The following is a 13,340-nucleotide window of genomic DNA, read 5'->3' on the forward strand; positions in this document are numbered from 1 at the left end:
CCTATGCTAGTTTCTCGATCTGGATTCAGAGAAGAACTATGCCAGTTTCTAGATCTGGAGTAGGATAGGACCTATTCCAGTTTTTAGATCTGGTTTCAGAGAGGAACTATGCTAGTTTCTAGATCTGGAGTTGGAGAGGACCTATGACAATTTCTAGATCTGGATTCAGAGAGGACCTAAGCCAGTTTCTAGATCTGGATTTGGAGAGGAATTGTGCTAGTTTCCAGATAGACATGATGAAAACTGCAGGGTCTGCTTCTACATCTCTGGTGTTGGATCTCCACAAAACCTAGAACAGTGGTCTGGAACACTGGGATGGACATAGTCCCTCAGAGCTTAGGCTGGCAAGAACTGCACACACCAAATCGTCAATCGTCACTCCCAACTCAGGACTGGCAGGCACCACAGTCTCCAGTGCACAGGACAGTGCAAACACCACAGTCCCACACAGCCCAGGATGGTGCAGACACCACAGTCCCACACGGTCCAGGATGGTACAGAGGCCACAGTCCGACGAGGCCCAGGACGGTGCGGGCACCAGAGTCCCACAAGGCCCAGGATGGTACGGACGCTACAGTCCCACATGGCTCAGATGGTGTGGACATACCTTTCCCTTATTCTCCAGGACTGGGCAGACCCCACAGCACCTCACAGTCCAGGCCTGTGCACATGCTACATTCCCCACAGCCCAGGTCTATGCAGATGCTGCCTCTTCTCACAGCCAGGACCAGACAGACGCAGGAGTTCCTCTCAGTTCACGAGTGGGCAGACATTGTAGTGTCTTCCAACTCAAGACTAGGGCCAGAGGGATAAGGAAGTGGCTGAAAGAGGCCTTGTGATCAGAACTGCGAGCATTCAGAGTGTGCAACGTAATGACTGAAGATCAGTCAGAACCCTGTAGCTCTGCAGATGTCACTGTGGACAGAGGATGCCCAAAGGATAAAATTGAGTCTTGCAAAATTAAATAATACTCTAGGGAAAATTTCTGGATTAATTTTATCTGGAATTAATTATGATGATCATTTTTGCAAAGACTGTTACAGAAAAAATAGATTTTTATCCTTGTGCACATTTGGATTTTAAGAAATTAGAAGAGCCAGGCTTCGACATCGTCCTGGGCTCCATAATCCCCTTGCATCCATGTTAGAAGTTCCCATCTGGAGCACATGGGGAAGGGTACCCTGAATGTGCCTCTCTGCCACCCACTCTGGGGACTGTCCCCATTGCCAGGAAACTTTGGGTTCTTTACCCCTCCATATGCAAAAGAAAACCTTACACAGAAATCAGCCTTCTGTCCCCACACAGAAGCCTCGTCACAGGGCTTCCAGAGGCCCTCAGGCAGGTGGACGCTGGAGTTTCCCCTGGGCTGATCAACAGCCCGCTTCCACCCCAAATCCAGTCCCCCGGCTGCCTGTGACAAGAGAGTCCTTCATGCTGAGTGCTGCTCTTGTCGCACGTTTTTCTCTCGGTGTTTAGACAGAGACCGTGGATTCAGGTTTGATTAAACAGTGTGGGCCCAGAAAAATCAATTAGCAAGCAGAGTGATCCACAGTAATCAGGATTAGTGCCATCTACTAAGCTCCCACGATGTGCGAGGTCCCCTATGAGGGCCTCACTGTATCATCTCCCTTCATCTTAATGAGATGAGATGGATATTATTATCTTTCTCACATTACAAATGAGTGAGAGGGTAGAGAGAGGTTAATGCAGAATTGCTAAGTATCTGATCAGGATTTGAAAGCAGGGGTTTGCAATTCTGTAGACCTTGCACTACACTTGTGGGGTGCAGCCAGGCATCCCTCACATCTTGGTGACCTCAGGGAGTTGCCAGGATTGGAGTCCAAGACCCACCCTTGTTGGGGTTGGGGGGCAGCTTGTGAGCAGCCTGGAATGAGCCCCACAATTGAACTGTGCACCTTCCTTCCCACAAGTGGGTAATTTGGTCTCCTTCCTTGTTCCAGCTTTTGCTTTTGTTTTTTAATTTGAAATAACAACATCCAGTTGGCAAAGCCTGTGGGGAGAACCATTTTATTACTTTTTCTAAATATAACGGGAAAAACTTGCCGACCCAGAGCTCTGTGGCAGGAACAAATTGTGCAGGGTCTGTTAAGAAGAGGATAGATGTGCACCTGGGACTCCAGAGAGGGGCTCCCAGGATGGGCTTCTGCCAGAGGCTGATGTCCACATTGTGTTCTCTTCCGATGCAATCATCACGTTAGAGGAAGCATGAGAATTTTTCATCAGCTGTGTTTAAACTTCATGATGCTACTTGCAAAGGAGGGGCTCTGAGTCCTGACTCACATCACACTTCCTCCAGGAAGCGCTCCCTGAGTTCCAGCTGCCCAAGTACCAGCGTTCTGCATTCAGAGGTTCGGTATACACTACCTCACACACTGGCGCCGTCTTTAGCATCTAACTCTGTCTCTCCAAGTTGTTTTCCGGGGAGGCAGAAACTAGCTCTCACCTTCTTTTGCCCACCCCCTCAGCACCTAGCAGTGCCTGGCATGTTTCAGCCCTCAGCAGTCACTCGTTTGGTAGCAGTCATTTGTTTGGTAACAGTCACCTGAATCCCAAATCTTGCTCTGTAAATTGGAACGATAATACATATACACCCTTTAGGGCTGTTGGGAGGATGAGGGGCAAAGCACATAAAGCATTTATCACTTTGCCTGTATGTAGTAGGCAATTAATTAGTGTTGACTATTATAATGTGTTTCAGAAATGAATAGCTGCAAGCGGAGCTCAAGTTGTCTTCCCTCGGGGGGGGGGGATTATGTCTCCTGGAACTCTACGGAGGTCAGTCGTCTGTGTTATCATTTAACTTTCTTATCGATCTGAATCCACCTGCTGATGAGATGTTCTGGTGATGCTGCCCTGGAAGGTGTAATTAAAATTAAAGCAAAACCAAACAAATACATTAGAGAGGAGAGAAGCGAGGGCTGGGAGTGACAGGGAGGCAGGTTGGAAATGCAAACGAGGCTTTGCTAAAATAGTCTCCACGGCTGGGAGAAGGAAGAAACCACCCAGAATCTAAGGGTTTTCTAAGAGACGGTAACGGCAGTGAGGAGGGCCGCTGGGGAGGACTCACAGATCCAGGTGAGCTGGGTCTGTCAGGAACCTTTGCTGTATCTAGTGGCCCAACTCGCTCGTAGCATAGAAGGCAGGAGGGGGTGGGAGAGATGGAGGGGATGGCAGGAGATCCTAGAAGAGGTGGCTGTGTTGTGTTTTTCTATCTTCAAGGTCACATATATGGTCTCCCAGAAAATCGACACCAACCCCTCGCTTAGTCCACATACTCCAAGTAGGCTCTGGGGCCCTCTGATTCAAGGGGCCTGGAGCAATCAGCCTTTCAGATAGCCCTGGAGATGGTGATTACTTCGTGGCACATCTTGTAACCCAAGCAGGTCCCATGAGAATGTGAGAATGTCCCCAGGGTGAGCACAGGTGCTACTGGGAGCAATGACTTTTTCCCCGTGGACTGGATGCTGTGGGGATCGGGGAACGGTGGCTTTTTAAATCCTTTATCCAAAAGCCGAAGCCCAAGAGTCAGGCTGGGAAACCGGGTCAAGAGATAGACGTGAAGTTCCAGTGACTTTTTCTTTTCTGAGTCCCTGGATCAAACCACACCTGACAGTCACATATGTGTTTGGTTTTCTAGTTTTATGAAACAGTAAATCTGCTTTGTTCTTGATCAGGCTGTAGTGAATTTACTTTGGACACTAAGTGTTCTGAGGCCCCAGGCCCCAGGAGGGATAGAGTAGATTGGTTCGCCTGACATCTGTTCCAGTCTTTTTCTAGTGGGTGTTCCTTTACTGCAGGGGTGGGGGAAGCAAAAGCTCCAACTCCAAGGCCCCTCCCAGCTAGGGCTCTGTATCTGATTGAGGTTCCACCAACCAGGTGTTGTCCTGTGAGACCTGACTTGCAGCCAAGTTACATGAAAGAGGGGAGGCAGCCACTTCGCTGGTTTGTGTGCAGCAGGTGCAGGGGTGCTGCTTGATGCCCGTATCACTGCCAAGCTGGTGGAACCTGGAGCTAGTGCTTAGGATAAGACATGATGATTCACCTCCTGCCTGATTATAGCAAACGCAGCATGCAGGGTTCTGGATGGGCCAGTTCTGCAGTGAGGTCCTGCTTCCCAGTCCTACAGAGCCTGCCCCTGCAGGCCTTCCAGGGGTTTTGGAAGCACCTCATTTCCAGTATTCACCCCCTTTTCTTGAAATAGCTGGAGTGGTTTCTGATTCCTGCATCGGCATCCTGACTGATACAGCAGCAATTCTGCCGCTGGACATGGTGTTTGCCTTCCGTAGTCAGGTGTTAGCACGCCAGGCTCCCCGACCTAGGGCATCTTACTGTTTCCAGGTGGCAGGAGGCTGGCAACTGCTCCCTGAACCCCCAGAAGTATAGATGGACTGTGTTTGTGATGTGTGGCTCCCAGCTGACCCAGATTTGGGGTGGAGGAAGGAGAGATAAGGAATGGAGGTGGGTGCAAAAGAATAAACTGACTGAACCTGAAAAGACAAAATGCTGCCATTAGCATGGACCATTCTCCCCGTGTGCCTCCTTGGGGTTTGGGAAGAACAGGAATTGAGTCGTTCTGAGTAGCCTCCACAGAGGCATCCTAAAGGCAGATGTATCCAAGGGTCCTTGGCCATGGTACAAGCCTGTCCCACTCCAGAGGAGGAAGACAGCAGGCTGGAGGTGGGTTTGGGCTGTTTCTCAGGAGTCACAATTTGGGATCACTGGTACAAAGCCAACTTCCTTACGATTTCACATGGAGTGATTGGCACCACCCATGCCCATATCAAACAGCTGAGAACACAGCCCCAGGTATGTCCCAGCTTTCTGGGTCTTCTCAGATATGTGGGTTGTTCCTGAGATCACGAACAGGGCACTGTGTTCTCACAGGGTAGTTGGGCCCCGATATTTGACACTTCATTTACATTTGATTTCAAGCTCCAAATAAAATCCCTACGTATAAAGGTTCTGCAGATTCACTGACTGGACGCACTCTTGACTCTCTGCTAGCGTGCCTTACTGTACAGTAGGACAATGGTCTCTGAGAGTGGGCTTTGAAACAGCAGGCTCAGCATCACCACGGAACTTATTTTTTTTTTTTTTTTGAGACGGAGTCTCGCTCTGTCGCCCGGGCTGGAGTGCAGTGGCCGGATCTCAGCTCACTGCAAGCTCCGCCTCCCGGGTTTACGCCATTCTCCTGCCTCAGCCTCCCGAATAGCTGGGACTACAGGCGCCCGCCACCTCGCCCGGCTAGTTTTTTGTATTTTTTTTAGTAGAGACGGGGTTTCACCGTGTTAGCCAGGATGGTCTCAATCTCCTGACCTCGTGATCCGCCCACCTCGGCCTCCCAGAGTGCTGGGATTACAGGCTTGAGCCACCGCGCCCGGCCTGGAACTTATTAAAAATGCAAATATACGCCGGGCGCAGTGGGTTATTCCTGTAATCCCTGCACTTTGGAAGGTCAAGGGAGGTGGGCCATTTGAGGCCAGAAGTTTGAGACCAGCCTAGGCAACATGGAAAACCCCCATCTCTACACAAAAATTTAAAAATAAGCCGGGTGTGGTGGTGGGCACCTGTAGTCCCAACTACTCGGAGGAATCACTTGAGCCCGGGAGGCAGAGGTTGCAGTGAGCTGAGATCATGCACTCTAGCCTGGGCGACAAAGTGACACCTTGTCTCAAAAAAAAAAAAAAAAAGCAGGTTCACAAGCCTCACCCCAAACCTTATGAAATGTTAGCTTTCTCATAGGATTATTGCAGTGACTAAATTGAAACAAGATGTGTAACACATCTAGCCAAGAATCTGCAGTCACAGGGCTGACACTCTTCAGGTCTGTGTGTAAAGGTGCATGTGTGTGTATGTACATGTGTGTGTGCAAGTATTTACACACGTGGGTTAGTGTCTGTGTGTATGTGTGTGCATGTGTGCGTATCTGTGTGTGCAGTTATGTGAATGTGTGTATTTAGGTCACTGCGCACACTGTCAGCTCTGTCTGCAATGGCTCTCTCTGTCCATGATGGACCTGTATTCATCTTTCAGATTTTTACTCAAGCATCCTTTGGTCTATTTGTCTCTGCACTCTTGTCTTGTCTTACTCCCCCCGGTACTAGCCCCTCTCCCAGAGCTTCCACCCTATCCACATTCGTTGTTTGCATGAGTAGAGTAATCCTTGTGGCTAGTCTGGGCCCCATTCACCCTTCTCCTGCTCATGGCATCCTGGTTTTATCTTGGGAAATGTCGTGGCCCCCAATCCTAAGCTGTGTGGTGCGTTGGGACTGATCCTACAGCGTGTTGTCTGGGTTGATCAATCTTATCCTACTTCAGGGCCACAGTGATTGATTCACAAGTGAGCATGGGACATGCGTGGGTCCAAGGAGGGTTGGTCTCGAGATTTGGGCTTGAAATATTGGCCCATTTTTGGTTGGGATGGGAGAAATCCTGCCCAAGCACAAAGCCAGTTTTGAATAAAGCAGAAGCAGGCAATGGAGACCAACTCCTGGCACTTTCTGAATGCCTGAATCTGTCAGTGACCACCTGTTAGACTCTGTAAGTGTATAGCTGTGTGAATTAACCAAGACCTTTTTTTTTTTTTTTGTAAATTTTAGGGGATTTTTGTTCTTATGTTGTTTTCCCACATCACTCTGATTGTGGTTTCCACCACTTGCAAAAGAAACAGTTGGGTTTTGTGACCCTGTTAAGGGACCTGGCCTTACCAATGCCTGGTTCCTGCAAAGTCCTTGGTCTATGGTAGATCCCCAGGAAATGCTGAATGATGGAACGAACGTCTACCAAAAGAGAAAGGCTGAGATCTTTTCCTTCAGCCTTTACTTCACCTCTTCAGCATGCATTCATACGGCACTGCCCATGCTCCAGGCCCCTCTCTGATGTGCAATTTGCCTGGCTGGCAAATTCCCCGGGCTACCTCAACCTGCACAGTATCTGTGACATCTCAGGGGATGAGCAGAAATGTCTGCACCCGAAGGCCAATCAAGGCCCCTCCACGACCCTCTGGGCTGAAAGCTGCTGAGCTCAGATGGCCGTGCCATGCAGCTGTCTGCTAACCATGCCCCACAGAGTGGAGCAGACACTTGTAAAAATGTCCCTCTGAAACTGGCTCTGTATGGCCCCAGCAGGAATTAATTTGCTATTGTAAATGAGATTAACCAGCCTGTCTTCCAAAACTCGTTTGTCCATCAGATGGCGAGGTGACTGGTGGCCAACCTACCAGGGGATGTTTTGGAGAGGGGGGAGCTCTCCACAGAAAACGGCCTTCTCTGTCCATTAACTTCCTTTTGAATTAGGATTCCTCTTGCTCACAGCAAACGTTGGCTCAAGCTTTGGGGCAGCTGCAGGACTGCTGTTAGTTAGGGGTAGGAGGCCTGCCTGGGATGGGCTTCTGGCCGCTCTCTGAAGGGTGGAGGGCATGACCCGGATGTTCCTGCCTGAGGAAGGAACCTCAGCCACAGACTGGGCCTTTTCTCTTGCGGCTGATCAGGGGACTTAGAAGCCCTCCCCGAGTCTCTGGAAATCTTGGATCTGAACTCTGGGCTCTGGGCCTCTAAGCCGTGCTTCCCGCTCCACTGTCGCCTGGTGGGGAATATGGGATGAGGGAGAAGACAGGGTGAGGCTGGGACAATGGGGAGAGCATCGGAGGAAAGGAGGCCAGTGATGTTTCAGACCTTTTCTAAAACCATAGGTTGAATTATTGATTTCTGGCCAGGTGTGGTGGCTCAGGCCTGTAATTCTAGCATTTTGATAGGCCAAGGAGGGAGGATCTCTTGAAGTCAAGAGTTTGAGACCAACCTAGGCAACATGGTGAGACCCAGTCTCCATTTAAAAACAAAATAAAAAACTAAAGTGTTAATTTCCAAAGCCATGTGTCTCTCTCAAACTCACTGGAGCAAACAGCACCTGGAGACTCAGTGCGGGAGCGCCTCTTCCTCTACAGTTCCACAGACACCACTGCACTCCCAGCAGCATGGGCAGGAGCTTGCACCAGGAAAAGCTCAGGGATGTGCTGGCCCAGTCCTCTCTTTGACCCTTGAGGACCCAGGTCTAGGGGGGATTAAGAAATAGGCCATAGAAAAAATAAATGCAAGAGCTGAAGTGGAACTAGAATCTCTGTCTCTGGACTCCTAGCTCAGTCACTTTCAAGCTATTATTTAGGATTATCATTGGACTGCCCTGGGCCTCCAGTTTTCAGGAGTTTTTCACCCCACCCAGAGTTTTAAGGCATTCCTTGTGAATTACACAAATCATGGATGTGGCGCCGCTAGCGCTAAGCAATAAGTTGTCCTGCATCGCCCCCTGGTGGGCTTTTGAGCTATAGTCATATTGAATTTCTAGGAAGGACTGAAGTGGTTAGACCCTACCTCTATGATGCCTTAATTCCTCCAAGACTGTAAGACGGTCGGCTCCATCCGCGCACTCCCTCTCTCCCGCCTGTGTGGAGCGCCCTTCTCCTTTCTCAAACTGGATTTGATTATTATCCCAACCCTAGTTGCCTTTCTCAGGCACTCAGTTGTCTTTCACTGAAACTCTCAGCAGAGTGTGGATCTAGGTGCACGGTGCTTCTGTTGGTCTCCATCCTAGCTGGGCTGCCTCCTGGGAAAAAGAACTTGACTGTTTGTTTAAAAAAATACATATATATATACAGGCATGCAGTGTATAATAATCCCATCAGGGTAAGTGGGGTGTCCATCACCTCAAGCATTTACCTTTCATTGTGTTATAAGCAAAATACTCTTATTTTTAAATGTACAGTAAATGATTAACTGTAGTCACCCTATTGTGCTATCAAATACTAGATTTTATTCATTCTATCTATGTTTTTATACCCATTAACTATGCACACTCTCCCCTCCCCAACCCTTCGCAGCCCCTGTCACCATCCTTCTGCTCTCTATCTCTGTGAATTCAATTGTTCTACATTTTTAGCCCCAACAAATAAGTGAGAGCATGCAAACTTTGTCTTTCTGTGCCTGGCTTATTTCACTCCACATAATGACCTCCAGTTCCATCCGTGTGGTTACAGATGACAGGATCTCATTCTTTTTAATGGCTGAGTAGTAAGTACTCCATTGTGTCCATGGACCACATGTTTTTTTATCCATTCATCTGTTGGTGGCAGGTTGTTTCCAAATCTGGGCTCTTGTGAACAGTGCTGCAATAAACATGGGAGTGCAGAGATCTCATCAATAGCCTGATTTTCTTTCTTTGGGGTCTATGCCCAGCAGTGGGATTGCTGGATCATATGGTAGCTCTATTTTTAGTTTTTTGAGGAACCTCCAAACTGTTCTCCATACTGATTGGAAGTTTGTTGTTTTAACCTTATCACTGGATACTTAGCACTGGACACAGTGCTAGGGGGTAGATAAGGCACTCAAATATTTCAAGGGAGGGAGCAAGGAAGGCAAGGAGGCCAGAACACTCGGCTTGGACATCCTTGAGCCCTCCCCACACCTGGTGTACAGCCTGGAAGAATAGCATTAAAGCATGGATGGACAAGCAGATGGATGAAGAAATGACTTTCTCCTGGGGCTCCCTCCTGTCAGACTCACTCTTCTAATCTCCAGTGGCACTGGCCCCCCTTCTAATCTCCAGTGTCCTGCCCTAGTGCCTGTCCAGGACTAAAGTGGCAATCCTGGGACCCCATTGCCTCTGGTTTCCTGATGTGTCTTTTGCATATATTTTTTAAGACAAAGGATCCCAGAGATTGGGTATCCTATTTTTTTGGTTTAAAACGGTCAGAGGTGTTTGAACCAGAGTGACTCCATCTTGAATACGGGCTGGATAAACAGACACCGAAATCTGCTGGGCTGTTCCCAGGAGATTAGGCATTCTTAGCCACATGAGGTTCATGGTTAAAGGAATAGTTGAATTCATGCTGAGCAAACAGACCCAAGACTTAACAGACGCAGGAAATGTCCTAATGTCCCGATGTCTTAAGTACAAAAGCATTCTTAGTTTAAGAATAAGTTTTGCTTTAAAGATACAGATTCTTGTGAAGATGGTAGTTACACAAAGATGAGCAATCCTTTGACACAGCCCTGGAGTGGAGCACATCCCCCATGGCTTTTGCTTTGTTATTCTATATATAAACAAGCACTTCAGGTAAGATGGATGTGTTCCTCCTCTTGCCTTTGGGAGCGCCCTGCTCTGTCTATGAAGTAGCCCTTGCTTTATTCCTATACTTTCTTAATAAACTGGCTTTTGCTTTTACTCTGTGGACTTGCCCCCAATTTTTTCTTGTGCAAGATCCAAGAACCCTCTCTTGGGGTCTGGATTGAAACCCCTTTCAAGTAACAAAACCACAGTGGCCCTGATTTTCTTAAAGAGAGTTCCTGAGAGTTCATAAGAAAAGATTTGAGTTCTGATTGTATCCAGATCAACCAGCCTGACCTGGACATGTTGACAATTGTCTGTGCCATTAGAGGGACGTCTCCATCCAGGAGAGGTGGGAGAGAGCCAGTGCCCATTTGCCTTCTAAGCAAATGCATCAGAGCCTGTTCTAATAGGGAAAGAAAGTATAACTAATGAAATTAAATTCAGGGAAGGAAGATGAGCTCCACTAATGATTAATGTTCAACTTAATAGATCAGCAAGACACGCTGAGTTGAGAAGCTGCCCAGAGGGTTCCAGTCCGCTGCCCAAGCACAGGAGGAACAATGAGAGGAGCAACTTCGGTTCCCCACACCCGCGGCTTGTCTCTGGGGAAACACAGTTATTAATTGCTTTAAAATGTCAGTCGCTTTGCTTCAAAGTAGCCACTTCCCCTGCTGCTTTCTGATCGCCCCCTTGAAAATGACTTCCAGTGTGGACATTGACTCTAGCTTGTGTTTAAAACAGAATTTGGGGCTGGGCTCAGTGGCTCACGCCTCTTTGGAAGGCCAAGGCGGACAGGTCAGCTGAGGTTAGGAGTTCGAGACCAGCCTGGCCAACATGGTAAAACCTCATCTCTACTAAAAATACAAAAATTAGCTGAACACGATGGCGAGCGCCTGTAATCCCAGCTACTCAGGAGGCTGAGGCAGAAGAATCGCTTGAACCTGGGAGATGGAGGTTGCAATGAACCAAGATCACACCACTGCACTCCAGCCTGGGTGACAGAGGGAGACTCTGTCTCAAAAAACAAACTTGGGGGCCACCCACCTATCAATGCACTAGCCTTTTACATCTTTTTTTCTTTTAAAGACAGGGTCCCACTCTGTGACCTGGACTGAAGTGCAGTGGTGCAATCATGGCTCACCACAGCCTCCATTTCCTGGACTCAAGTGATCTTCCTGCCTCAGCCTCTCAAGTAGCTGGGACCACAGGCCCAACACCAAGCCTGCCCAACACAAGCCTTTTATAAAGTGACAAATCAGCTCAGTTCAACACGTGGGTGGGATCCTGCTGTTCTGCCCCTGCCCTGCCCCTGTGCCTGCACCCTCAGAAGGCAAATACTCACAGGGAACAGACTCACCCAGAACAGTGTGAGGCAGGGTCCTCGAGGGCTTCCAGAGAAGAAGACAGCTGGAAGGGGCCTCAGCGGAGACAGTGCCTGTGGGCCAATGGTGGCCGCACTGTCTTCCTTCATGAAGGGACAGGCTCTGGGCTCAGAGCCATGTGCCAGCTGGGGCTGGGATCTTCTGCTCTCGCTTTACTAGGCACCAGTGACAGATAGGAAAGGACCACTCCCCCAGGGTTCCTCTTTGGGACACCTGGCCTCCTTCCCTCTCCATCCCTTCCCTCCTGGGATTTCATGGAGCCCCCACTGTGTGCTGGGCCCTGTGGCCGCTAAGGTCACCAGGCTCCAAGCCCTTCTCTTGCAAGAGATCCAGACAAGCTGCCTGGGAAGTGGACAGTGGGAGGCGACACACCAGGAGAACTGGAGCAGGCAGGCGCCATGGTGCAGTGCGGGGAGGGGTGGACATCTGTGTGACAACAAAATCCTCCCTCTGTTTTGAACCTCGCTGTATTGAACTCTGCAGTCTTTAAAATAATGTAATCTCTAGGACTCTGCGGCTTCCCAAATCCTATTGACCTGTGATTCGGATAAGAACTGATCTCATTTGTGTCTGAATGAGTGAATGTTGTCTGTGCAAGCAGCTGACTTCAGGGCTAGGCTGGTATCCAGCATCACAAGAGCAAAGGCATGCTTTGTGGTTACAGATTGGCACTGGAGCGGCCCTCCCTCCCTAGCTTGTGGGGCCCTCGAGGGTCCAGGGGCGAGGAGAGCCAGTGCCGGCAGCCTGCCTCAGTGCATGTTTTCTGAGCACCTCATGACCTTGCTGGGAGTGTGTCTGATCAGCCGTTTCCCTTGGGACTAAAGATTTGGTCATGGCAGCAGGAGAGAATTCCATCAGTGGACAGCTCTATTTTTAAGGCTCCGGCTTTGTTTTCTCTTTCCCGAGAGGCAGTCCCTGCAGCAGGCTTGAGCCTGTCTCACTGACAGCCTGCCCGCATGTTAAGCAGGCACCGGACACTTGCTGGAAGGCAGGGAATTGCAGTGAAAGAGGACGGAGGTGAGAGGCTGTGCTCCTTGGGGTGAAGGCAGCTTCTGTGCTCCTGGAATCTACCGTCAAGCCAAGGTGATGCCTGCTTGCATGCTTCCTGAGGGGTGTGTGTGCGCGCGCGTTACGTGTGCACGCATATTCTATGATGATAGCATCCTGTTTGCTTATCCCTGCCTGAAGCATCCCTTCCTGCAGCCCCACTAATCAGCTCATTCGCTCACCTTCCCATAGGAATGTATCTCTTTGCCCATCCCTTTGCCTGGGACAGCTTGCCCATTTCCAGCCCTCCTCTCTTTCCTTCTCTTTTCTGCAAAAACTCGTGGGATGCTACATGAGTCTGTTTTATGTTGCCATAAAGAAATATCTGATCTCTACTAAAAATATACAAAAAACTAGCCGGGCGAGGTGGCGGGCGCCTGTAGTCCCAGCTACTTGGGAGGCTGAGGCAGGAGAATGGCGTAAACCCGGGAGGCGGAGCTTGCAGTGAGCTGAGATCCGGCCACTGCACTCCAGCCTGGGCGACAGAGCGAGACTCCGTCTCAACAACAACAACAAAAAAAGAAATATCTGAGACTGGGCAATTTATATACAAAAAGAAAGTATAAGTGGCTCATGGTTCTGCAGGGTGTACCGTAAGCGTGGTGCCTTCATCTGCTTCTGGGGAGGCCTCAGGAAGCTTTTACTCATGGCAGAAGGGAAGGGAAACTGGCATCTCACATGGCGAGACAGGGAGCAAGAGAGGTGCCCGGCTCTTTTGTTTTATGATTTATTGTATTTTTTGTGTGATTATTTTTAACTTTTATTTTAGGATCAGGAGCACATGTGCAA

The 13,340-nt window shown here is 49.2% G+C and overlaps 1 long non-coding RNA gene across 1 annotated transcript; it reads right to left on the reverse strand.

Moving 5' to 3' along the window:
• Window positions 1-8,803: 8,803 nt before the first annotated feature.
• Window positions 8,804-11,591, reverse strand: LOC144336779 (uncharacterized). Its single transcript, XR_013409100.1, has 2 exons — window positions 11,480-11,591; window positions 8,804-9,178 (listed from the first exon to the last, which is right to left on the reverse strand). It is a non-coding gene; the product is annotated as an uncharacterized LOC144336779 (long non-coding RNA).
• Window positions 11,592-13,340: the final 1,749 nt, after the last annotated feature.

Source organism: Macaca mulatta, chromosome 19 (genome assembly GCF_049350105.2).
Source record: "Macaca mulatta isolate MMU2019108-1 chromosome 19, T2T-MMU8v2.0, whole genome shotgun sequence".
NCBI lineage: Eukaryota > Metazoa > Chordata > Mammalia > Primates > Cercopithecidae > Macaca > Macaca mulatta.